Source organism: Haliaeetus leucocephalus, unplaced genomic scaffold (assembly GCF_000737465.1).
Source record: "Haliaeetus leucocephalus isolate CR32 unplaced genomic scaffold, Haliaeetus_leucocephalus-4.0 Scaffold351, whole genome shotgun sequence".
In the NCBI taxonomy this organism is placed as follows: Eukaryota; Metazoa; Chordata; class Aves; order Accipitriformes; family Accipitridae; genus Haliaeetus; species Haliaeetus leucocephalus.
In genome coordinates this window covers 4231538-4257826 of record NW_010972787.1, presented here as the reverse complement: position 1 = coordinate 4257826, position 26289 = coordinate 4231538, and the positions used below count along the sequence as shown (strand labels likewise).

Here is a 26289-nt window from a genome sequence, read left to right as displayed (position 1 = left end):
AAAAGGGGGGGGGGGGGGAGAGTAGGGAGGACAACAACAGAAGGCATTAAAAAGCTTCCATATAATAAACCCCTAAAACTTCCCAGTCTGGAAGAGAAAGAGCCAGTGCTGAGCACAAACTCATACATGACCAAAACAAGGTGTGAGTAGGGAACAATCCCCTATTTCTCACCCTAGAGGAAAACAAGTTCCATGAAGCCTGAAAACAAGAAACCATTATGGTATTAAATACATAATCAAACTGTGCAACTCATGATGAGATAATATTATAGGGATCAAAAGGATAAACAGATTTCAAATCAAATTACACAAATTTATGGTGTGTAGGGGAGTTATGGACCACTCCATGAGCAGCTACAGCTCCATGAGCACCAATCTGCTTTCCAGCACTGAGATTTCCTATGCTGCTGACAGAAAAAGATACAGGGAAATTTTCTCAGCTAAAAATCATTTTACCCTCTCTCTGCCTTAGCTAGCAATGGCTCACGGCCATTACTGGATACAAATATGAAGCAAAATGGATTGGACCAGAGGTTATTCTCACTGCCCTATGTGCTCATCTACTTAGTTTTCAAGGTGCTTGGAGAGATCCCTATTTCAGGGGAAGTGCTATCACACAACTGCTACTGTTACAAGCATCACCACCGACAGAATAGGGAGCAAAATGGGTCAGGCTAAAGGTTATTCTCATTGCCCTGTTGCTTATCCGCTTAGATTTCAAGGTATTTGAAGGAGAACTCAGTATAACAAGAAGTGCTACCATACAACTGGTATTATTTCAAGCCTTTCTGGTAGCACTGTCTACAATGAAGCCTGCCTTACATTTAAGATTGTACAACTATTTTTTAATCGGTCAATTTTTTGCCAAATTAAGTCTGGACTAAAATTTTCCATACCAGATGGCAGACTTTCTCTGGAAAATTTTAGAAAAAACATTTCAGCTGTTTCATAGAACAAAACTGGAAGAACACACTTTCAGTTGTGTATATTAACCCTTTTAAAATCATTGCTTTAATGCTGAAATTTAACAGGGTTTAAGAACGTACCATTTGGTCTCCTCAAAACAATGGATGAAATAAGAAGTCTCTTGAAAATTAATCTTCTCACGTTAAACGGCAGTTAAAGAGTTGAGATCCAGAGATCCCAAGCCCAACCTTGCTTTGCCCTTATAGCAACCCCAGGCTGCAGGGAATTAACCACTCGCTCGTTTGCTCTGCTCTGGTGCTGCATGCAGGAAAAAAGAGCAAGCAGCCTCTACCTTGCCAACCTATCCAAGTAGTTTAGCAGAAATGCAAGCATGGTAAAAAGAAGAAAAAAACCCCTACAATTTAGGGATAAAGCACATTTTTAGCACCACACTACACTCTCCTCCAGAACCTGGAAAAACAACCTAAGGCTTCCAAGACTTAAATTCTCTGAATCGTGCACACACAGTTGAGATAAAAAATAATAAACCAATTCTTAACCCTCTCTAACATCTGTTCTGCACTGAGGCTGGTAACACACCACAGTTACCCATTACACCACTAGTACCAGCTCCTACTTCTACCTTTGAGCCAAGTGAGATTTTCTTTATAAAACTTAGTGTAATTTCTTGGGAACCAAGGGAACTGGGGGAATATTTTTTGAAGGGAGTGGTAAGAGTTTACAAAAGTGTTATGAAGCCAAAAGAGAGGCCAGAGTGACCAAACTTATTCTACAAAACTTCCAAAAATATTTTGCCAATAGTCTGTTTAGAATCATAACACAGCCCAAATGGCTTCCCTATGGTTTTGGATATGGGCAATTTCCTTCTCTGAAGATAAAGAGATGTTCAATGCCAAGATGGGAAAAAGCAAACAATAAGAAAAAATAAAAGGGAAAAAAACCTGTTTATAAACATCTTCCACAGCCAACTGTAAGTAACAAAATTGGCCACTTAACAGCTTGCATTTTAAAGGCGCAGTAAGACTCAAAGCATAATTCAACTAAATTTCTTCCTTCTAACAGAGAAGTCCTGTTGGGAAAACCTGTCCACTTTCTCTGCTGGCCAGGAATGAGATGTCAAGTAACGTCAGCAGCTCCTCCACCTACCAGCAGGCTTAGAAAACCTCGTCAATCTGCAAACTTATTTTCCTACCAATATATTCATACTTTCCTGCACCTCAGTAGGCTGGCATCTTGAACACATTAATACTCCCCACTAAGTAACAGGCAGTTGTGAGAGCGGTAAGAATAAGAAAACTCACTTCGTACACGGGTGCTGGAAATAGCAGTATTTACCGTAGCCACGCGAAAACTACATAACCTTGCATTAAAATGTCATTTCCTCAGAGAGACAACATTAACATCAGAGGCATAAACTTGGGGGAAAAAAAAAGGGGGGGGGGGGGAGCTGCAACATCACTTCCAGTGGAGTTTAATGACAAGAACAAATAAATATTCCTGCAAAATCACCATAAAAGAGCATAACTACCTAGTGTTGTTGTTACAGCTTGAATAAACTAAAACAAAAACCGCCATCTTAGAGGGAATTAAGCTATTATTGTAATGCTGCTTCAAAATATTAATTTTTTAAAAGTTCTGCTGAATCTGGAAGTACAACAGCACCCTAAGAGACACACAGTCTATCTGAAAAAAACTAAAATCAAAAGGAGTAGGAACAGATGCCTGCTGAATGTGAGCACATTGCAAACCTTTAGTATTAAAATGCCTGGTATTTCTACTCTTTATTTAGAGGGATACTTTAAGCATAAATATGTCAGCAAGTGGGAGAAAATATCCTACACACGGAGAAAAAGGAGGCTTATTACATAAAAGGTAGTTTTAAAAAAAAAATCAGTTCTACTGTTACTTCATCTCACATATCATGTTTTATAGAACCGTACTGGCACAACACTAGAATATATCCTCTATTCAGATCACTAGAGCAGTTTAAAATTCAATTGAGTAATAAAAACGGCAGAATAAAGTAACAAAACCTTAAAATCAGTGGTAATAATTCTAAATTCACATTACAGTTAAAAAAAAGATCTCATTCAAAATTAACAGGTCACAATTTAGGAATAGTTTTGTCTTTATAAACAAGGAAATGTAAAACTTGACTGTAGTTAAACATTTGAGGGAAATAGGCTCTACAGTCTTACAACTACCACAGGGAACTGTAAATGCAGCATCTCTTCTACAGAAAACTCTAAGGAATCTGTTAATTGTTTACGGTTCTTATTCCCTAAAGAATACGAAAAGCCTGATAATTAAAAGATAAGCCTACCAATGAAACACATGGTGGTTGTTTTTTTTTTAATTCTACCCTTGAGAATTCCATTAACATCAATAGTAGTCACAGTAACAGATCGTGAGTAAGCACAACTGTCACACTACTGCTGGAGTGATTCAGCTTCAGCAGTACTAACTCAAAATTCTCTGAATACGTTAAATACAGCATTTTGATTTTACTAGCTGAAAATTAATTTGTGCTGTAGAGCACCTTCGCTTTGAACAACTCACCTAGATGAACACTGAGTAACTCCAAGCCCTAAACTGTACAAACAGTAGCACATCTTCACTATTAACAGCAAAATACGGCCAGGCGCTTTCATTCGGGCTAGGGAGCCAGGTAAGGCAATAATACGAAATCCTTATTACCTACCAGAATGTCATGCAAGGAAATAGATGAATCAGAGGTTTTATTATAGTCTACTTGTAAGTATCAGAATAGTGTTCAACAGTAAAGATTTAAACTACAAGTGAAGAGAAAGATAACATGAAGTTAAACTGTGGCATTCCCATTAGTTTTCTTTGTCGCTCCTCTCCTATGTGTTTTACTGAAATTTAACATAACAAATACAAGGACACGCTCCACGTGTAGATTTGAGGTGGACAGAGGAACTTAGCAAAACACAGCTATAGGTTACAATATGAAAATAAAACACTTACGACAGCAAATTATTACATTTAGGAGACTTGGCATTTTCACTCTGTGGCATCATCCGCTGCCTCCTCCCCCAAGACACAGTAGTGTTATTTTTTGGTTTTGTTTTTAAATCAGATTTTTAAAAAAATTAAAATCACCCTTGCCACACATGACATCCAGTGAAGCCTACTGGAAGAAGTAGTAATTCAGTTCTTTGGAAGCATATGAATACACAAATGCAAATTTTGAAGCTGAAAGGTTTTATACATTTATACTAAATGCCAATGTTGTATACACAGCAGACACTTACACACCCACCAAAACAATGCATCATTTTCCAGAAAGCACAGCAAGTTGAGGGCAGCCTCACTTTTGTGAGTACCCACTCAAATGATGACTTGGAAGGATAGAACCTCTGTTTCCTCTTTCAACACCACACTCATGGCACCAAATAGTCTTGCCAGAATAAGATATTTATACCATGAGTTGTATTTATATTTGCATTTTGCACCTATTAACTACCAACCCAGAAAATGGGCATGGTGGAGAACCAAGTGACAAAGGGCACAAAAGAAGCTGAGGTTCTCGATGCCCTCTTGGCACTGGTTTTCACATCACAGTCCACTTGCACAACTACCACGCTCCCAAGGCTAGTGGCACAGTCTTGGTGGAAGGAAGTAGAGGAAAATCAAATTAGGGATGACTTCAGCAAAGTGGACAGACACACGCACAAGTCCACGTGACCGGGTGGGCTGCATTCAAGGGTGCTTAACAGAGCCGGCAAATGTCATTGCAAAACCACTCTATCATCTGCGAAAGGTCACAGTGATCATGGCAGACTCCTGACAATTAGAAAAGGGCAAGTATCAGGACCCTCTTTGAGAAGGGCAAAAGGTTCAATGATATTATAGGCCAATCAGCCTAACCTCAGTCCTTGAAAAGGTTATGCAGCAAACCCTCCTGGGAAGCTATTTTCAGGCCCATGAAGGAAAAGAAATGACTGGAAACAGCTGGCAAGGATCTTCCAAGGGTGAGCTGTGCCTCATCAACCTCATTGTCCTATACAATGAGAGGAGTAGCTCTATAGACAGTGGAAAAGCAATGGATGTTACACCGGCCTTAGCAAAGCTTGTGACATGATCTCATAGCATACTCACAGCCAAATTAGAGAGCTTGGACAGCTGAACTACAGAACAGATGAAAAAAATCGATTGGACTGCCAGACTTAATTGGTTGTAATCAATGGTACAAATCCAACAGGCTGCCAGTTACTAGTGCATCCCTCAGGGGCAGATACGGGGCCTGATATAACATCTTCATTAATGAAAGGACAACAGGATGGAAGGCATCCTCAGCAAATCCACAGATGATGCTAAACTGGGGACAATGGTTGATGCACCGAGGAACTGAGTCGCCGTTTGGACAGACCTCAACAGACAGGAAAAATAGGCAGACAAGAACCTCAGAAAGTTCAAAGACGAGTGCAAAGACCTGTCTCTATTTTGGAATAACCCCACGCAACGGGACACACTGTCAAAGGGGTCAAAAGCAGCTTTACAGAGCAAGACCTGGGCGTCCTGGGGACAAGCTGAACATGACACAGCAACGTGCCCCCATGGCAAAGGCAGCCAGCCAAATCCTGGGCTGTATTAGCAAGAGTGTACCCAGCAGGTGGAAAATGATGATTATTCGCCTACATTCAGTACTGTGAAACTACATCTGGGAGCTCCATATTCAGTCTTAGGCTTTCCAGCACAAGAAAAACACTGACATACTGAGCAAGTCCAGCAGAGCAGCAGGAGTCTGAAGTACGTGACACGTAAGGAGAGGCTGAGAGCGCCAGGTTTGTTCAGCCTTCAGAGAAGACCAAGGAGGGATCCGATCGCTGCCTTCAGTCAGCTCATGGGCTGGTACAGGGAAGGAGTCAGACTCTTCTTGGAGGTGCCCAGCAAACTGATGAGAGGCAGCAGTCACAAATGGCAAAAAGAGAAATTCCAATTAGGTAGCATGAAGGAAAAAAACCCCCATGGCTAGTCAAAAAGTATAAGAGATTTGACAGATTTCTCCGTGCTAAGAGATATCTAAAACTCAGCTGGGTAAAACCCTGAGCAGCCTGAGCTAATTTCAAAGTTGGTCCTGCTTTGAGTGGAAGGTTGAACCAGATGCCCTCTAGAGATCCCTTCCAACCTGAAGTACTCTATGTGGGATTGTAAAATAAACTACATTGTTTATTACTCCTCTCAGACTGTAAAGAGTTTCACAGCTGTCTAGTACATTCATTATATATTTTCAAGACACATAGCTAATTCTTAATACTGTTTTCCATGTCTGACAACATTTCCAAAACTTAGGTAGAAAAGAACAGGGCAAGTCTGGATGCATAAATACATAACTTTGAGGACCATTTACTACAGAGAAATGTAAAACTTTTCATTTTCAATGTAATTTAGATTAGTGTGAGGACACAACTTTGAATTTCATGTCTTATTGGAACGCTAATCTTTCTTTATTCAATATTTAGAGTTTGTTCTAGTATTTGCAATGTGTGCAGTGGTAGCTGTCTCCAAGGAAATTATTCTGTGACTCGTTGTAAAACTAAAGCAATGCACAGATACCGCTACTTGCAAGCAGCATAAAAAAGAAACCCAAAGGTTACATTTATATGAAAAAGAACAAGCCTTTAGAATTACATTTTTCCTCAATAATATAAATACTGGTATCTGAACCTCCAGATCTTAGTATAGTCTGCAGGTGATTTGTATGGATTCCACACAAACCAAGAATAAATTCACCCTACCTACTGGATTTCAATGGCTTTCACGTACATTCCACAAACTTCCAATGTGCTTTGTGCTTACACACAGAAAACCACGGAGACCTAACAAAACCCCTTCACCCCTAAAGGAAGTTGACTTATGTCCCCCAAGACCATTGCACCCCAACAAGATAAACGTATTCTAGAAGTGGACACTAGAGCACTGTACTGGTTTTGGCTGGGATGGAGTTAGTTTTCTTCATAGTAGCTCCTCTGGGGCTACATTTTGGATTTGTGACCAAAATCACACTGATAACACACCCATGTTTTACTTATACCTGAGCAGTGCTTACACAGTGTCAAAGTCTTTTCTGCTTCTCCCCCCACCCCACCAGAGAGCAGGCTGGGGGGGGGGGCCACAAAAAGTTGGGAGGGGACACAGCCGGGACAGCTGACCCCAACTGGCCAAGGGATATCCCAGACTATACGATGTCATCCTCAGCAATAAAAACTGCAGGGAAAAGAAGGAGGAAGGGTGGGCATTCGGAGTGATGGCGCTTGTCTTCCCGAGTCCCCGTTAGGCGTGATGGAGCCCTGCTGTCCTGGAGATGGCTGAACACCTGCCTGCCCTTGGGAAGTGGGGAATGAATTCCTTGTGTTGCTTTGCTTGTGTGCACGGCTTTTGCTTTCCCTATTAAACTGTCTTTATCTCAACCCACGAGTTTTCTCACTTTTACCCTCCTGATTCTGTCCCCCATCCTACCACAGGGAGCGAGTGGCTGCGTGGGGCTGAGCTGCCTACCAGGGTTAAACCTCAACAAGCACATCCAAGATATACAGCTTTTATAACTGAAGAATGCACCAAAGTATTGTTTAGTCAGGTTTATAGTCACAGTCCAGCTGACTGAGACTGAAAAAAGTTCCAAATTGTAAAACATCTAAATGCATGAAACCCAGGGGTTATCATTGCATACATTTAAATGTACAAAGCTGGACAGGTATAGCTGTGCAGATTGAGATATAACAGTTCTGTGAGGATAGAGGGTAACAGCCAAATAGCAAAGACTGTGTGCATCAGCAGAAAATAAATTGCATAGGAAAAAAATTGGTACTAACAACTTGGCACACAGGCTGAGAAAATTGCATTATAAGCACCCAACTTCCCAGAAAGCACATTTTAGGTCAAAACTTTTGTCAAACTAATTAGTACACACAGTAAGCCTGATCGTTGACATTGTATCCTCAGGTAAACCCAAAATAACGAGCAAAATCTTACAAATCATTCTCTAAAAAAGTAAGTATCTGAGCTAACAGTGATGCAATGATAACCACTTCATCCTTTTGTAATTCCATTTTTACAAAACCCGCTGGGTTTCATACATTTAAATGTTTTACAATTATGTTGATAAAAAGAACTGAAAACTAACAGTGAAGTTTTGCACAATAGCTTGCTTTGAGTCAATGGTTGGCTTTCGAAAGAACCCCATCTTCATCCACACACACACTCCTGTCCTTTGCGCTAGAGCCCAGGCACTCATTTGCAGATGGAGATGAGCTTATTCACAGAGTGGAAAAGTATTTCCAATTTTTTATTTGGTACACTTTCTGCCACATTAGTGAGCTGAAGTGGCCTGCTGAATGCTCAGATGAGCACTGGAGCTATCTAAAGGCAGAGAGCAGTCATAGCAGAAGCACAGTGGCTTCTGCCCACATTCAGGATGAAGTTAGTTTATCTTCTAACTAGTACTTTCTTTCCACGTCAGCTTGATGCAGTACACTCACCTTTGCCAGAAAGCTGCAGTTAAATGCTACACCCACTGCAGAAATAATTCTGTTCACTGGAAAAAACTTACCATAGCTAAAGAAGTAGATTTTCTCAAAATATGGGAACAATATAAACTAGATTTATGCCCTTCACTTATAGCTTTTTGAGGGTCACTAAAGTTATTTTACTTTTACTGATGCTCTATGCATTATATATATATATATAATTTCCCAAATGAGATTATTCTAAAAATACCTAATTTTCCAAGGGCCACTTTTTATTGGGTTTTGTGAGCAAACAAAAAACACATTTCAGTTATATTGGCTAAAACAAGTTGGATAAAGTAAGACCAGAAGATAAACATTAGCTCAAATTGCTGCTTCTTCATTTGGCTGAACTTCAAAACATTTTGAAAAATGGCATAGTCCTATAACATGCATTAAACCTACACAAGAGAGGTTAACATTATCTTCTCTCTTATAAACTGCCTGCTACACAACCAAAGCATGACTATTTTTAAAAGTTCAGATTTATTCAAGCCCAGAGTATTTAAATGTATTTACAACCAGCTTAAACTTTATCCCATCATAGATTGTAGCTTGTTCCTTTCACAGAAGAAATCTGCCAAAAATCAGATAAAAACCCAGATTCTGTCATGGAAGCCTCTTATGTATTAATAAATGAGAACGGATCATGAAGAATGCAACCCAGTCAGAAAAGCTGGGAGTCCGAGCTACTTTGTCAAGGATTTCAGCTAAAATGAGTAGTTCACAACTATTCTTCTCTCCTCTACAAAGTTACCTGCGAAGACTTTCCAGGAAGAGGTGAAGAGAACAGTTGGTACTAGTTAATCAACAGATGAGGATAAATACAGTTCATAAAGCAGCGCGACTTCTTCTGTATTTGCGCTTGCACTAGAATGGCACCTCGCACCCATTCTAATGCGGCTGCCACCATCGGTACGTGCTTTACAGTTTCACACACTTGTAACAGTGCTCACTCCCAAACGGGAAATTTCAGACTGCTTCCATATTTCTACAGTAGTAAGTGTTATCTACTTTTTCTCTAACTTCAAACATGAGATATGCAAGGAAGATATGAATCAAAAAAAAATGCGTGGAAGCACATTCAAAAAAATACGTAGCGAGCAACTGTCTAGACTCAGCTGGAGCTGGACGGGGAGCCTGCAAACAAGGGAGCATCCCTGCCGCACCAGACCTCCGCACACGACCGGGAGCAGAGCCGCGCTGGCACGCGGGTTTAATGAACGACCCGAGGCAGCGGGTGGGAAGGGGGAACAGCCAGCACACCCCCCCGTCCACACCACCGACCACCTCGGGAGTCGGTGCTGGTCCAGACCCACGCAACAGCAGCTTGCGCAACCCTGAGGAGCCGTCGTCTTCTCCAACAGGTACATTTCCAAGGGCTCGTCCTCGTTTTCGTAGGTGTTGCTGATGGGCAGGGGCTCTCAAATGATACTAGTACGTAACTATTATCAGGAAGACCAGCTACATCTTGCCTGGTTTCACAGCAGAATATGACAAAAATAGAATAAAGATTAGTGTAAGGCAAGAAAAAAAAAAAAAAAAGCACCCCATCCTTCATCTCCTTAGGTTCCTTTTCCTTTGTGTTTAAACAGTTCCAGAGCAACTACAAGCGAACAATACGGTGGAAATCCAGAACCCCAAATTTTAATTTCACCTTAAGATAATAGTAGTTCTGGATACCAGACAAAGCAGAAATGTGTCAGGACGAAAGCACCACTACATGCTTGCTCTAGTTTTGCTTCACTTCCTAAGGATATGCTAGAGTTAACTGTCAAAGACAGCTGGATAGGCCTTTCATACGAACTAGAGCAACCACTCCCATTCATCAATACAGCCCTTAATTTTATAAAGACGTGCCATAGATTACAGCTACATCAAGTTTCAGTCAATGCGCTGTATGATTACGCTAAGTTTTGGTGAGCCTTAGGAAGTGTTTGCACAGTCATATCATTAAATTTAAATAAATTGCAAAACTCAGAGAAGTTCACAGAAACGTCATATTTAATTTTAACTACCCTGCTGTTCTCTCCTCTCCCTCTTTTTCTTCCAGAGAGGTAACACAAATATATCACTATCTTAATGCAAGGCAGAGATTATCTTCAACTTTGTCAGTAATTTCTATCTGAATTAAAATTTAACTTAAAGAAGGACTAATAGAAAGATCATGTTTTAATGTAAATACTAAACAACCTAGCAGAAGAAAAAATTTAAAGACTTATCTCTAAGGTAATATTTCAACAGATTTGCATGGTTAGGGTTTTTCTGCCTTTTAAAGATATGTACATGATGCACAAAAAAAGCAAACAGGTAAAAGACAGCATATTCCAAAACGGGGGGGAAAAAGCCAGTTTGTGCTCTTTCTTGTTGCTATTCGCCCCCCTCCTCAGAAATATACATTTTATCCTGAAAGTAATGCTTCAGCGTGACTAAGTCTTGCTAACACTGCAGTACGCCATTTTTAGATAGGGTGTGCTTTAAGAAAAAGACAAAAAAAACTCCTTTACAAAAGGATAGAAGAGTACAAGGAACTCAGTTTGTGACTGAAGCATGTTTCATGGACTTGGATCTAAATTTACAAGATGTCACATAAAAATAAAAAGCCATATTACTCACCACAGTGCTAACATAAAGAAATTATTGCAGGGGAAGATGCACTACCAGAACTGAATTTATTAAGGGTCTAACTCAGGCATTCATAATTTTTCCATCCCCAGAATACTTAAATGGCAAGATTGCTGTGCCAGAACAGCATCATTACTCTTATCAGATAGCTTATGCTGAGAATATTTTCTACTTCAAAACAAATCCTTCAGTAATCAGACCTTTTCATGGGTAAAGAAAAGGTCATTTCCACAGCTAGAGGAAAAACCATCAACAACAAGCCAATAAACACTTGGGCTTCTGACACTACGAGGTGAATGGCAATTACCGATTCGCTTCATTCCTTTTGTTCTTTCATTTTTTTTTAAATTAACACCTTTCGCCATAACATGTAGTTTGGCAATAAGTTCAAAGTAACCAAGTAAATTCAATGATACACTGTACATGTGGTTCTTCTGATCTAAGAATTTGCTGCTGTGGAAAGAAAAGCCTTGACTCCTCTGCCAGCTCTGATCTGTGCCACACTCCTCCATGATGATTCACCTCCTGCATTTGGCAAAAAGTTATCCACTTCTTTTTTCCTGGGTTAACAATTTCTGTTAGCCTCCAGTGGGGTATGATGAGTATCAAAACCAGCACTAAGTGTGCAGTAAGAACAAAAGACAACAAAAGAATGGGTAGAGGAGAGAGAAATGGAGGAGAAAAAGCAAGATGCCACTCACTTCACTCCCTGCTTTTTAGTGGTGGTGAAACCACGTAATTGAAGAAAAAAAATATAATTAATTTAAAACCAAACCAACTCCCCCATCTAGCCCTGCAATTAACTCCAGAGCAGAAGTTCCACAGAAGCAAGAATCCCTGGGATTTGATTAAGTATCTTCTCCTCCCTTCTCCCACAAAATTGTAATTTGACAGCCAGCCTAAAAACCAAAGTTTTAAAACCACAAAATTATGAAGATTGCTCCTATGAGGAGACTAGTTGATGGGCAGCAATACCCCACTCCAGACTCAAAGCTTCATGCTGCTTTATTAAAGGACATGGCAGTCTTAGCAGTACTTTTATGTAAAGCAACACAAATTCTCTATAAAGGAGAAGATTGCTGTATTTCATTTGCACTTTCCTCCTCTCAAATAGCTCTTAAGTCACCTCAATATTTGTACCACTTCAGAAACTAGAAGTTGTAGAAAGACAGCACAGCATTTCAAAGCATCTGTTCTGAAACACAAACAACAAACAGGGTTAAAGCACTGGTCTAAACTTCAGAAAACCATGATTTCATTGGGTAACTTCTATTTTTGGTACATTTTTCTTCAGTAGTCAAATCTGTGAAATTATATGGTTTACATGGAGGAAACAGCATATTTGCTGCTTTGAAAAAAACTTTTATGATGAGAAGCTTTTCAAGTCACAAATTCGCCTAACAGTGACAAACATACTACTGTAGGAGCTACAGGTTCATAGATTATATTTTCTTATTTAATAGCCCTTAACAGATTTATCTTTCATAAATGTATGCAGTCGCTGAACAACTGTTTCCTATCTTCTCAATGACACTCAGGATTTCAGAGACTCTCCCTATCCCTCACTCTCACACACAGAAGAGTCCTTGTCTATGGCAATGACTTAAATTTTCATAGACACTGCTCCACGTTTCTGAGTATCCTTGTTGGCCCTCCTTAGGTTTATTATACCCTGCGTGGGATGAAGGGATTAGAAATGCCTACAATACTGAAAATAGGATTTAAAGCAACAATGACACCATGTTTTGTGCTCCACTCCATTGGTAGTTAAGTCCTGTGATTCTCCCTGCTTTTTAGCAATTACTTGCACTGAGCTGGCACTTTCACAAAACTGTCATTTTGAACTCCAATATCTTTTTCTTAAATAATAAATTCAGAGGCTACCGTCGTGTGAGTAAAGAAAGGCCCATTTTCTTATACGCGTCACTTCAAATCAATGAGTATGATCTATTATTGGAGAACTTTCTGATATTGAGGGCCAAGCCTGCGCAATCAGTCCTTGCCTTCACTATCCCAAGTAGCACCCACTCATCAGCAAAGCTGTTGCCCAACTATTTAAGACTAGTGATTTCCAAACAAAACTTCTGAACAGCACATATTCCCGAGAGATACCAGTAATGACCTCTCACCGTTACTTCACATCTCTAACTAGCTTCTCTATCCAGAGAAGGACCATCTTTAAGTTCATCTTAAGTCTTTGATAGGGGACTTGACAGAACGCCTTTTGAACACCTAGATAGATTACATCAACTACTTTGCCTTAACCTGTATGCTAACTCCGTCAAAAGATTTTAATAGACCTAGGAGGTGTTGAATGTGTTTTATAAGGCTGTTGTCTCCTCACCTGAGCACCTTGCATGTGTCCACTATCTCTGCTCTTGGTTCAGCTTACTAGTTAGTAGTTTCCACTCTTCCAAAAAGGCCTTTTAAAAACTGATCTCACCACTGTCCCTTTCCAGTCTTCCGTGACTGGGACAATTTAAAGCATTGGGTTATACTTTCTGGTTAGTAATTGGCTTACTTCATTCTTGAACTCCTTCAGATGTGCAAACACATCTCATCTTGACGACTGCTGTTCACTTCAGTTTGTTCAAATAGCCCCTTCCCCAAACACTGCACTTTGAGACAGATCCCCCAATGCATTCCTTCACCTCCAGTTCTTCAAGTTCTTTCATAACACACAGACAAAACGAAAGCTCTTCTGCTGTCATTTCATCTTGTCTAAACAACTCCTTTTATAGGTCAGTGGTGCCCTGCTTCTACAGATAGCATTGTGCTACTGATAGATCAGAAAAGAGGGAGAAAAACAAAGATTAATTTCATGCCTTTCTCAAGTAGTTTCTCAAGGCAGGGGGAGCTTGTGTGTGTGTTTTTTGAGGGCTTATATGGGTTATATGGGGGGGACGTTGCCAGGTTGGCTCTCACACTACAGTTTTACATTTAGCTTATTACTTACTTTTTATTTCTATATTAATTTTTCAAAGAACATATCCTTACTCCCAAGGGCTTCCTTTATTTTACTATTTCACCATGTCACGTTTTTTCAACTGATGGTTTTACAGTGTGTCTTGAGGGACACATACTCACTGAGAGCCCAGTGAAGCTCCAGAAATGGTTCCCAAGCAGCTTGCAATATTGCACCTTCTTGGCTCTCTTTTAGCTTTAAGAAGCCATCTCCTGCCATCACCACCCCTCTCTTTTTTTTTCCTTTTTCAACTGAAGTTGCAGTACGTCAAGCAGATTTCTTAACCTTGTATAGATTCAGCATCCCTCCAGGAGCAAAGAACAAACCATGTTTGCCATAGACAGCCCTCAGCAGTAACAGTTTGAATCTGCTCTTTCATCCTACTGCAGGCCAAGTCCCAAGTCAAAATTCCCTTGTTGTGGCTGTCCTGACTAGCTGTTTCAGTAAGTAGCTACTCACTGTCACAAAGTTTGGTCTTGGCATACCTCCCTGACAGAGGACCCCCCTAAATGAAATGCAACTAACGAGCCATGCATTACTGTATTTTCTGCTTTGTAGCCTCTCTGATCTCACACAGCATAGGCAAACTAGTCAGGCAGATGGAAATGAAGTCGTAACGCTATTTTTCCCCCTTTGAAAGTGTGCCTGGAGTTCTACCCATAGAGTTTTCAGTGTTGCAATAGCTACTCATTTTTTGAGTCTTTTGGTATCTGACACTCATCTAGCAGATTCATATAAGCTTCCAGTTGAGCTTCTACAAAGTTGAACTAACATAACAGTGAATGGCACTGTTCGCACATGTACTTGTGAGAGGTTGTTTTGTTCACACCTGATTAAACAGGATTGACACTCACCCCAGAAGAAAAGAGAGAGTTTGAACGCCAAGCAGTTCAAGTACAAAAAGTTAGATAAGACTGAAATTACACTCGGGGACAAGTGTACCACCTTGCCGTCTTGGAAGTCTACCCAGGTAGATCTTGCTCCAGTTGCTTTTGTTATGCTCCATACCTTGCATAGTAGCTCCGTGAGAACAACAGAGTTGATGAAATCTGACTTTCCAAGGCTTCATTGTGGGATTATCCAGTGTCTGAACTCAAACCGCAACTGAAAGTACACCCGTAGCTAGGGCTCCCCCTCACAGGGGAAGGTGATGCTGCTCCCAGAAAACACATCTCAGCCAGAAATACAGGGTGGAATCGGGTTTGCTGCAATTCAGATCCTTTTGTATTCCAAGTTCTCAGTCGCACGTATTATTCACACAGACAATAATGAATTGAGACTTCATTTTTAGTGCAACTCTCAAGTGTCCTTTATTCAAATGTCAACATCTTGTATGCAAGGTGTTACAAGCACACAGCACAGAGCTTTCACAGAAAAACAGGCAGATTGTTTCAGTGACCTTTAATTGTGTTCTTCCCTGTTCACAAAACGTGCATTTTTTCAAGACTAATTTTAATTTTGGATGTTTAGGCTATCATCTGTAGTTGAGAAAATCATTATGTTCTCTCGAACATTTTGTCCTTTAAAGAAAATATCTACAGCTTTAATCCTGGCTTATAGTTCTTTTCTTTCAAATTCTAAACTGACTGCATAATATGTTTTGTCGTACTACCACTTAACAGTCAAGGTAGTTAAGAGGCAGTTGAATAGAAACTGTTGCCTAAACAGCAGTGTCTTTTTGTTCAAGTATTGCATATAATTTTACAAGGACTCTTTAGCATCCCAATCTTCATATGCTTAAATCAGTCGTTAACTAGGATATGCAAAACACAAGCAACAGAGCAACTTCAGTAGAATTCTTTGTAAAAAAGCAGAATATTAAATTGTCTATCCAGTACCTTTCTTATATAAGCTACTAAGAACTTCATATGCTTCTATAGAAAATTCAATATATTTATTCAAATAGCTACTTCTCAAATGGGAAGCCTACAATACACAAAAGTTCGGAACTAGTTCACAAGTGGCCTTGTACCTAACGAAAAATTGTAGCTATGAATAAAGCTATGCTGTAATCCCAAATGTGCTATTATGGGGGCTTGACGAGGTCTCAGAAACCATTTGTTGAGCCTTGGAGGAGACAAGAGAGAACAGCAGGCTAGCCAGCCAGAACACAAAACCCTCCTGAACGGTTATCAGCCTGCATGTAGCAGTAACACGCAGCATGACTTGCCAAGCTTGCAAAGAAAAGATGGGGGGCAGCAGGGGGGAGAGGAGCATGAGAGTTAGAACATTGGAGGGATGAAGCCTGAAACTGAAACTTTATTCCCATCCATTCATGCACAATGGGCTTCTCTACTCTAAACTCAAGACTGTTTTACAGTGGAAGGATACCAGAAAGAAAGCAAGCCTTTTATTAGCAGCAAAGTTAAGTATCTTGATGCTCCTGCCTCAGCTTCATTACCTGACTTGAACAAACTTAGTCTGTATTGAACCTTAAAGAGCATTTCCAAGACTTAAATTAACAGACGAGGGTGAACTGATCACCATTATCTACACAAAGACAGAATCCACAATCCTGAGTATTTTATAATATTACAAAACAAACTGCTGGCTTGCTTTGTTAATACTTTAAACAAGCATAAAAGACACAGCCAATTATATATTGAATGAACATAATCTTCATCGGCTTACTCAGTTTCAAAATGAGAATTTTGAATGAGATCTGACATCCCTTTAGCATGGGCCCTTTTGTCATATTTCAAATGTTTAAGATCTGGCACTTCCTCTTCCTCCAAGACATGCCCAGAAAGCACATTTTCACCACAAATCATCTGAGCTGATCGAATCTGAGATTCTTCACAGCAGCAGACTGGCAGAAGACATGCAGATTATTACTTTTGCACAACATGTTATTTACCTCATCCTAGGAGAGAGCCCTAGCTACAAGTATACTTCCAATCTGAATTTGCATTTAGACAGTGGATAATTCCACAATAAAGCAAAGAGCCTTGGAGAGGAGGAAAAAAAAAATAAATCAGGTTTCAAAAATGCCATTATTCACACAACTACTGTGCAAGCTACAAAAAGTTGCAACCAGAACTAGTGCAGTCTACGTTACTAAGACAGTGAGGCTGCAAGTCCATCTTCAGTTTTCCAGTATCTCAAAAGCAGCTAGTACCTCAGATCTCTTTACACAAGGACTCTGTACAGCCACAGAATTCTTTGGGTTTTAACAGTTTCGGAAATACAGAGGTTATCAGTATGTGTAGCTAGAAAATTAATATTCTTTTTTTCTTCCTTATGGTTAAGACATTTCTGATGTTTTTGCAGAAATATTTGAAAGCTGTATTTTCCACAAAACAGTTATCACATGCAGAGACCACAAACAATATTGTTTAAAATCAGCAAAAAGGTTAAGGAATACATCTGGATATTCATGCACTACAGGTTATTCTTTTAGAATCTGCAAAGGCCAGCGAAGGTCCTGCAGAAGCAAGAAAACTGTTAGAGCCTCATCACACTCACCCTTAAAAGCAAGTGAGACACCACCACCCCCCTTTTTTTTGTTAAAAAAAAAAAAGTTTATCAGATATGAGGAAACGCTTCCTCCAAATCTGCTTTCAACCTGTTCACTAAAGAACTGCTGCTGCACTGCAAATCACCTGCACTGCATGTACTTACCACTTACTTGCTTATCTACCTGAACTTCTGTTCTCCAAGTCCTTTTCTTCAAATGTACACAATTAGATTAATCCTTTAATGCTACTATTTAATCCTGCTCTTGGACGTAAGGGGGTCCTTCCAGGCCAGGTCTAGGGTTTTTCCATAATTCCTATCAGGATTCTCAAAACTCAGTGCTAGAAACAAGAGCTGCAAGATCTGTCCTCCTGGTCCAGGAGACCTCCAGGACCCAGTTTCCCGACTCCCCTCTGCCTCCATCTTCATTCCTCCAGACAGAAACCCGATGCTACTCTACACCGAGTTCAGCCCCCGGAAAGTTCCCCACTCCATCGTTTTTCTCCCAGTCTCCAGATTGTTAACGCAAAGAAGAATCCACTGCCATAGCCCACACCTCGTTTAGCCGTACAAACAGGTGCTTTCCCATGCAGACACTACGCCCAAGCTCTGAGCTCCTGCACCCTGCAAAGCCTCCCAGCCACCTCCACCTCTTCTCTCGCCCTCTCCCGAAGAACAGATTAGCTCCAGGTCCATCTCCTCTTCCTTAACAATGCACAGCCCACAGCATCCACCACTTTTTTCAGCGCACCCAACAGTGCATGTATTCTGCACTGCTGTCCCAGAAGCGGACAGCGCAGTACGTTGTTTCTAGCGTGCCGCTAGGTATCTTGGTATCTGTGGATAGCTCATGTTTTGTCTTTCACCTCCACCACTTACTTCTAGTGCATAATGTCACCCTCAAGTCCACTCTTTTGGGCACCACTGATGACTGTATGCAGCCTTCACAAGGCTGTATGCAGGGTGGACAAGGAAATGGAGCAGTCTCTTCAGCCCTAAATTTCCCTCTGAATTTTTCAGAAGTTTGTGCACATAAACAGCATACAAAACCCCACAGGAATCATTCTCCAAGGTGACTGAAAAATGCAACACAATACTTCCTAGCATATTGCAGCAGCCTATCAAAAATGCTCTTGCTTACTGAAAAGTACATGCACAAGAGCCCATTTTTAGGACATACAAGAGGGGACAATTAAATCAAAACAAACACCAGTACCAACTCTTTCCTACAATTTGCTTTCAGTCTTCACATTCTGCAGTCATTCACATTTACCAGCCATTTCCATTTATTCTTTTCATATTCAGTTACATATTATCTTAATGTGTGCAAAAACTAGGATGGCATTAGGGTTGACACTGCAAATCAGGAGTTTTCTTATGTACGTAGGAGTTCAGAAGGAAAAGGACTATTTGGGAAACCTCAATTGTCTGTCTGCAACCAAAGCCACTTTTGTTTTAAAAATCTTAAATTTTTTAAATTTTTTACACTCTCCAAACAGAATACAGTTCCAGATCGTTCAGTTATTTATGACCCTGCCTCCACACACTCCCGATCAGCATACTCTATATGAGCACCGCTGCAACAAATAACTATCACACTTCTGCTGCTTCCAAGGCTGCCACAAAAGGAAGCTAGAGAAGTCCACCTATCACTCACATTACAGACTCTTGTAGGAAAATTCAGATTAACATCACACTTTGAAATGAAAGGATTATTGTTTGGAATTAAGAACCAGAGCCAAGCTTGACAGACAGGCTGTATGGCAAAAATATAGACATGGCAAACATTTTATTCCAAGACAAAAAAAACCCCCAGCACATCAGGCAAATGAAGACTGAAGATAGCACTCATTTTGTCAGCACAGAACAAAGGAGATCCTGTGAAGCGCATGAGCTGTCTCCTTTTGGGGCTGGAGCCCAGCATTCTGTTTAAAAAAAAAAAAAAAAAAGATACTTGTTGCCAATTTTTAGGAGCAATACTCATGATCCTGCTTTCCAGTTCTCACTAAACTAATTTTACGTTTAAATCCAAATAAAAGAAAATGAAAGGAGACTGTACCCTTCTGCAACTAGAGCTGGACCTAACAGTATTAACCACAGCAGAGGTGGGATGACAGAGTCCACACCAGCAGCCTGTGCGCTGCCTCACATACTCGGTTCATCTAACCACAGCAGCCCAGTCTCCACCCCACATAATCACAACTCCACAACGATAAGGGTCCATAGTAGAAAGAAAGAATCCTGTTCCCAAGAAAGCCATTGGGGGGGGGGAAGTAGTCTTTTGTTTAGAAGATGCTGGTACCCAGACATTTGCAGCTGATGTCCTGCTACTTGTCTATAGAAAATTATTTTGGTGAAAGATGGAAGCATCTTGGTATTAACTGGCTATTCAGAAGGATCTGCTTCTATCGCTATTTCAGGCGCACCAATGAATGGCTTAAAGTCAGTCAGTTCAATAAAGAGCGAGATTTTTATAACCATTTTGATACAGTGGCACAACAATCACCTTTTAATGCCAAAATGGACACATCTGGGCTTTAACTTGGCGGTCTTGTGAAGTGCATATCGCCATGGTGGCTGCTGTTGCATACTGTTGGAGCGCAAGCTTGTCATACACAAATCCGAGCCGCTGTACCTTCATTACGTTTCCGCTGCAGTTTCCAAATTTCAGCATAAATAAAAGTCTGTTCTCAAGAAACAAGAGATTTTCCAGTTTCTGGTGCAGCAGTCTGCAAATTACAGCTCTTCAGAGTCCAATGGTAATGAAGGATACTTCCATCGTTTTGTGGTTGGTTGGGTTTTTTTTTTAAAGCTTCAAAAAGACTTTAAAACAGAAGAATCAAAGAATACCTAAGAGCTAGAGTGAACATATTACCTCACCATCATTTGGCCAAAAGCAGCATTCTCTGATGACATGCACCTTCTCTATAATCAGCACCCTCAAAAACTATCCCCTATTCCCCCATGAGAAGTCAAGCACAGCAGTACATGCCCCCTTTATTTACATATATTATTCTAATTTATAAATCCAGAATAAAAGCAGATACAGATCTTTGGTGTTTTGCAAGACTATCCTCACACCCTCCTCTCTGCACCTGTCAAAGGCTTCAGGTAGAAATGAAACACTAACTCACCTTTGCTGCAGGCTATGAAAATAAATCAACACATCCGAGACAAGATAACAAAAGATCACACCAAATAAAGTCCAAGGGCCACAGGAGGACTCACTCAACTGCATGACCTTAAAAACCTATAAAGCTTGGAGCCACGTAACTGGGTGAAAAGGGAAGGAAGCAGATGGGAAGATAGTTATACAAGTGGTTTACCAGAAAAATTAAAGAGCACAAGACTTCATGCAATACAGCACGCATACCTCATTATGTAGATACAGTTTAATTAAGAACTTTCTAACTACTGTGGTAATGGATCCAAAAGAGACTCAGGGCATATAATTTAATAAGATAATACCGCATATTACATACATAAACAAAGTCTGTGGCATTTAGAAATTCCACGCTATTGTTGACAGGAGTCAGAAGCCAAAGGCTTCCATGCCGACTCTGCGGCTCTCACCGACTGCCTCTAACCTGCACCAACTGCCTCAGTTCAAAACAGTTAAAATCAACACACAAGAACATTCAGAAAAAAAAAACCAACCACCCTCATGTCTATTAAACTGAGAGAAGACAAGAATTGTTTGGAAGTTTATAGTGAAAACTAACAGCATGAACTTCACGATACAGGTCCTGCAAAGGCTCAATACAGAACTAATCAAGAAGCTGTAAGTCCAGACCTGTTGTTTCACTTCTTGCCAAGTAAAATTTCTCACTGGACTCATTACCTCTATTTGTGGCACTCCCAAACTCAATGTACCTCTCACTAAAAATCAGTTTGATATAAACATTGACAAAATAAGTGATCTATGATCTAACTCAATCAGTACACACCCATAAACACAAACTGGAACTAATCTGGTATCAACCTTATGAAGGGCCAAGTGTTTCAAAAAAAAAAAACAAACCCACAAAAACAACAACAAAAAAACCCAAAATTCCTGAGGTAAACAAACGTGGGCTCTTCTGCATGCACTGCAGAGCTTGGCCTGACCTCTAACAGAGCAGCCTAACTTCTAGAGAAGAGGAGCATTCAACTTGTTGCAACAGTTAGTCAGAAGTGACTGGTTTTGATAACATTACAGAGCAGACACTAAGCTCTTGACTTATCTTTTTGCTTTGATAACAGGTTAAGCAGCTTATCTACATTGCATTAAAATAGTTGCTTATTGTTCACCAAAAAAATTCCATGTCTCCCTCTTCATATACTGTGAAACAAAAATAGCACCAGCATCTTACACATTACCCAAACCACTCATTATTTTATCTAACTTAAACACATTCTGCCTTCTCTGTTTTTCCAAGGGAAATACTCCCAATCTCTTCAGTTTCTCTTTGTATAAAAGTTTTTGAAAGAGAATCATCATCATTCTTGCAATATCCTTTTAACCAGTAAGTAAAAACTATCACATACCATATTAGAGATTAAGCAAACCAGTAGTTTACTGGACATTCACTAGTTTTCCACCATTCTTTTTCTTATTCAACTCACATAGACCCTCAAGGAAAAAAAAGTGGATATAGATTTGATTGTTTGAAGCGTGCAAGGAAAAGTCCAACACATAAATGTATTTTCATCATTTCAATTATGTGTCAGAATGTCCAAATAAAAGAATCTGTCCCTCCACCTACAGCAATAGCTTCAACACAGAACTACAATAGCTGAAATACAAAAAAAAAAAAAAAAATCTCCAACTGCGCTTGTGTTTGGGACCTACATCACTTCTTGCAATTCTTGAGAGTGACTAGGAGAGCACTAGCTTGCTTACTGTTGGGTCCCCACCAACAGAGTCTCACCACATAAGTCTCTTTCTGAGAGATTAAGAAAAGCTTCCAATAAAGCACCAGGGGATGTTACTATAGTTGGAGATCTTCAATTATATCATTTTTTGCTGTTGTAATTAAGAAGTTAGACACTGCCTAACAGTGACATTCAATAGTTTCTTATTCTCATCCAAACCACATCCTATAAACAGGAAAAAATGAGTATTTGGAAACACTCCAAATTACCACTGAAACAGACAGCCTTGCTCTGCAGAATAGGCTTCTCTCAGATTTCCGACTGTAGCTGTATCATAAAAACAGAAGGGAGAGGACAGCAAACAAAAAAAAAACCAGAACAGTGCGAGATCAGTCCATTAAAACTGGGTACCACTTTGGCATTAGCACACGCTGCCAGCTCCAGGAGAGTGTGTCCCTGCTGGGCTGCACTAGCCGGGCGGCCAGGCTTGCACACGCAGCCCCTAGTGTCCTGCCACCTCAGTCTGCCCGTACCTGGAGTCTGGTCCTGTCAATTACAAAAAAATTTTTAACAATCAAATCTGTATGTTAGTCCAACAAACTAAAAACCGCTGGCATATTTTCCAAGTCCAGCATAAGTCAAATAGGTAGGTTTAATATCTGGGTTGAGCAACATTCCCAAGGGAGCACCCAAATGGCATGCAAAACAGCTTTTATGCAGGAAATAACTGACATTTTCTGGACAAAAAAAAAGTAAACTCTCCTACCACCACTAGAGACGAGCAACAGTTTCTTTATCTGAAGACTGATGTTCAACGTGCCATGCCTGCGCTCCCTTCCCAGTGTCTGCCATTAGAGTCAATTGCCCTCTTGTACACCTTTCTGCTATAAAAAGAAACCCTATCAAATCACATAGAGTTTGTCCTAAGCAGGTTTTAGAGCCCACTGCAGGTCCTGTGCTGATGAAACAGACAGCACCATTCAATAAAAAGCCAGGAAGATTCAACCACAGAGATCACAGACTTAAAAATAAGAGGGATTAAAATAAAAACTTGAGAACAGAATGCAATTTTGCTGCAGGCAATGCACCAGGTAGAGCTCAGCTGCAATGCTTGACATTGTTACTCAGCTGATTTGATGTTTAGCTGGTCAAGTTTGGCAGCGAATATGTAAGAAACCTCCGTGGAGCTGTACCTGGTGATCCTCTAAGACAGCCCAGTGGAGATCCCAAGCCTCACCTCTTGGCAAAGGGCACTGCAGGGCTGGACTGGCTTTTTTGTTGGAGCAGGGCATGAAATCCAGGTCACACCATCAGCGGATAACTAAAGCACACAGTCCAGAACATCTTTTTCGCTCACTAGAAGGATTCTCACTCCATCAAGATTCCTGTAAGACTGTCCTCCAAAACATTCCCGTGTAGTTTTAATGGCATACAATTAACTTCCTACAATTAGGACACGCAGCTGCTACCTAGTTTTGAATTGCCATACTGCACCTCAGAGGCAGCTGTAAAAGCAATCAAAAAAAAAAAAAGGTGTAGACTGCAGTCATACTAAAGACACTAGCTCCTACTACTCTTAAACTGGATTTTTATTACCAAGGGCTTTTGAACATACATTTGCACAAACCGAATTATTAAAGTTTAGTTATTTTCTGTGTTTTTTCTATTCATTAGACATCCGTATGTAGATGTCATTAAAGAAAAAGTTGCCTCAGTATTTTTAACAAAACATTTGCAGTCCTGCAGCCCATTTTTCAAAGTACTCTAAAAATCATGATGTATATTAACAGACTTAAAAGATTTGTGCTATTTAAAATAAGAATTAGAAACATGTAACAAAGTTTGCTTTAAACTTTAAAGTTCAAGAGAAAAAATTATGAAAATTAACTGAAAGATAGCAAACAACTTCATATGTAAAGAAAGTCTGAGCTGTATAGATACTACAAACAACTCAAAATGCAGATTATTCATCCATCAATATGCACCATTTGGGAAATACTGAAACAACATAAGAATATTTTTTTCAATATTTGCATATAACAATATACAAACATTGAACTCTGTTTCATACACTCCCCACTGCAAGATATAATGTCCACCCATACATTACCATAGCTTCAGGAAAATGAAATGTTATTACACTTTTGCTTTTGCAATTTAATTGATTATTTTGGATAATGGGATGTAAAAGGAACCTTTGACTTCAATCCTAATTCCATCCATATAATTTAAGATCACATTATGTACAAATATACTACAAGCTATAAAAGCATCTACAGATGTTTCTATTTTACATATTTAAGCGATTGTCAAAGGCCAATTACACAGCATATTTAAAAGAGAAAGTTTTCAGAAATCTCGAAGGGAAATGGGAACTACTAGGGAAAGGTGGCACTGAATGAACAATAAGGCAAAAAAAGGAAACAATATACATTGCTCACTTTTTTTTTTTTGCAAACTCTGATCAAATATCTTATCTTGATTTCCCCCCTCACCAAGAGGAGAGAGGATTTAAAATCATACACGGTCAAGAACCAAGAGTAAATTCTACTTTAAAGCCACCTTTGAGTAACTACCCATTTTTAAAGCACACAGTTCCATTTTTCTGAAATTTCTCGAAATGACACTATCACCAGCAGCTCTAAACACACTCTCCCAAACACCATCAAGCAGACTGATGATTTCACCAAAAGATGTTTGAATATATGCTTCACCAGTGTCACATGCTGAATTCCCTACACGCTGCTGCAGTCCAACATGCTGAACAGCTGCACAGAGCCTGGCACGAACCTTAGAAATGTAGTCATGTCTTTCAGTACCTCAATCTATTTTTCATATTGCAGGTGTCTCTACCGGTGCTGAAACCAGGGCTGGCCGTACTAGCAAAGTCAGTACGTGCATATAAGGAGACTTGAGGCAATAACTTATCACACTCAGAACAGTTTATTCCCTTTCCCCTCCCTGAAAAAAAAAAGAATTCAAGCAAGGTAAGAATTCCTCCTATGAACAGTTTGAAGGATCCAAATGCAAAATTTGAGAAGAAAAGTAGTTAGCTGACTCATACCAGCAAACAAAATTCATGCTGAAGTAACTGTGCTGCAATTAATATCAGCACGTTTAAAACACAGGCAAGGGAAGGTGTGACCAGTCCCATCACAACCGTTCCGTAGGTAATGGCTAAAGCATTTCTAGAATTAAAGCTTATGTACACAGAAGCAGATCATGTTTCAGCCATAACCGACCACAGCCCGCTTTAAAAGTTTTTTATTTATCAAATGTAAAAACAACACCCAGACTTTTAAAATACACGTTATCTGAACGACAACATACAGAGCACCACGGTGAGGAAACTGCAAGAGAAAAGACTGGATGTAATTCAAAATTTAGGACCTGTTACAAGAACAACCCGTGCCTCTCCTGCCTGTTCTGCTCCCCACTTCCTTTTGTTCTGCTGTTCAGCAAGTGATGCCATGTCATGGACGAAGGAAACCTAAATGACAGTTTGCTAGATCTTTCTTTAAAACACTTACGCAAAGAAATTCATTTACTCAGGTCTGTACCGAGAACCGGTGACACATCAAGCTCTTTTAAGGCATTCTAAAGCCCCGAAAGGACCAGCAGACTTTGGTTCCTGAAGCAGCCAGCAAGAATACCCAAAATGGTGACTACAAGTAATAAATCAGACAAAAAAGCATTATCAAGGAAGAAGAATCGGACCCTGTTCCACGCAGCTGACGGTCAGGCTGAACATCGGCAAGCGGCTACTCATTTGCTGACGACGAAAAGCCGCTAACTTGAGCGTTTTCCTCAACTACACAATTTTTTCCCCCAAACCCGCTCGTACCGAAACGAAGGCTCCGGCATCGCGCCGAGGGGACGGGGAACGCTCGGAGCGACCGGCGGGGACCGCAGCACCGTCCGGACGGCAAAACG

At 40.2% G+C, this 26289-nt stretch overlaps 1 protein-coding gene across 4 annotated transcripts in view; it reads right to left on the bottom strand.

Annotated features, from left to right (window-relative positions):
• Positions 1-26289, bottom strand: part of CDK8 (cyclin-dependent kinase 8) — an 87286-nt gene that overhangs the window by 60725 nt on the left and 272 nt on the right. The window lies entirely within an intron of this gene.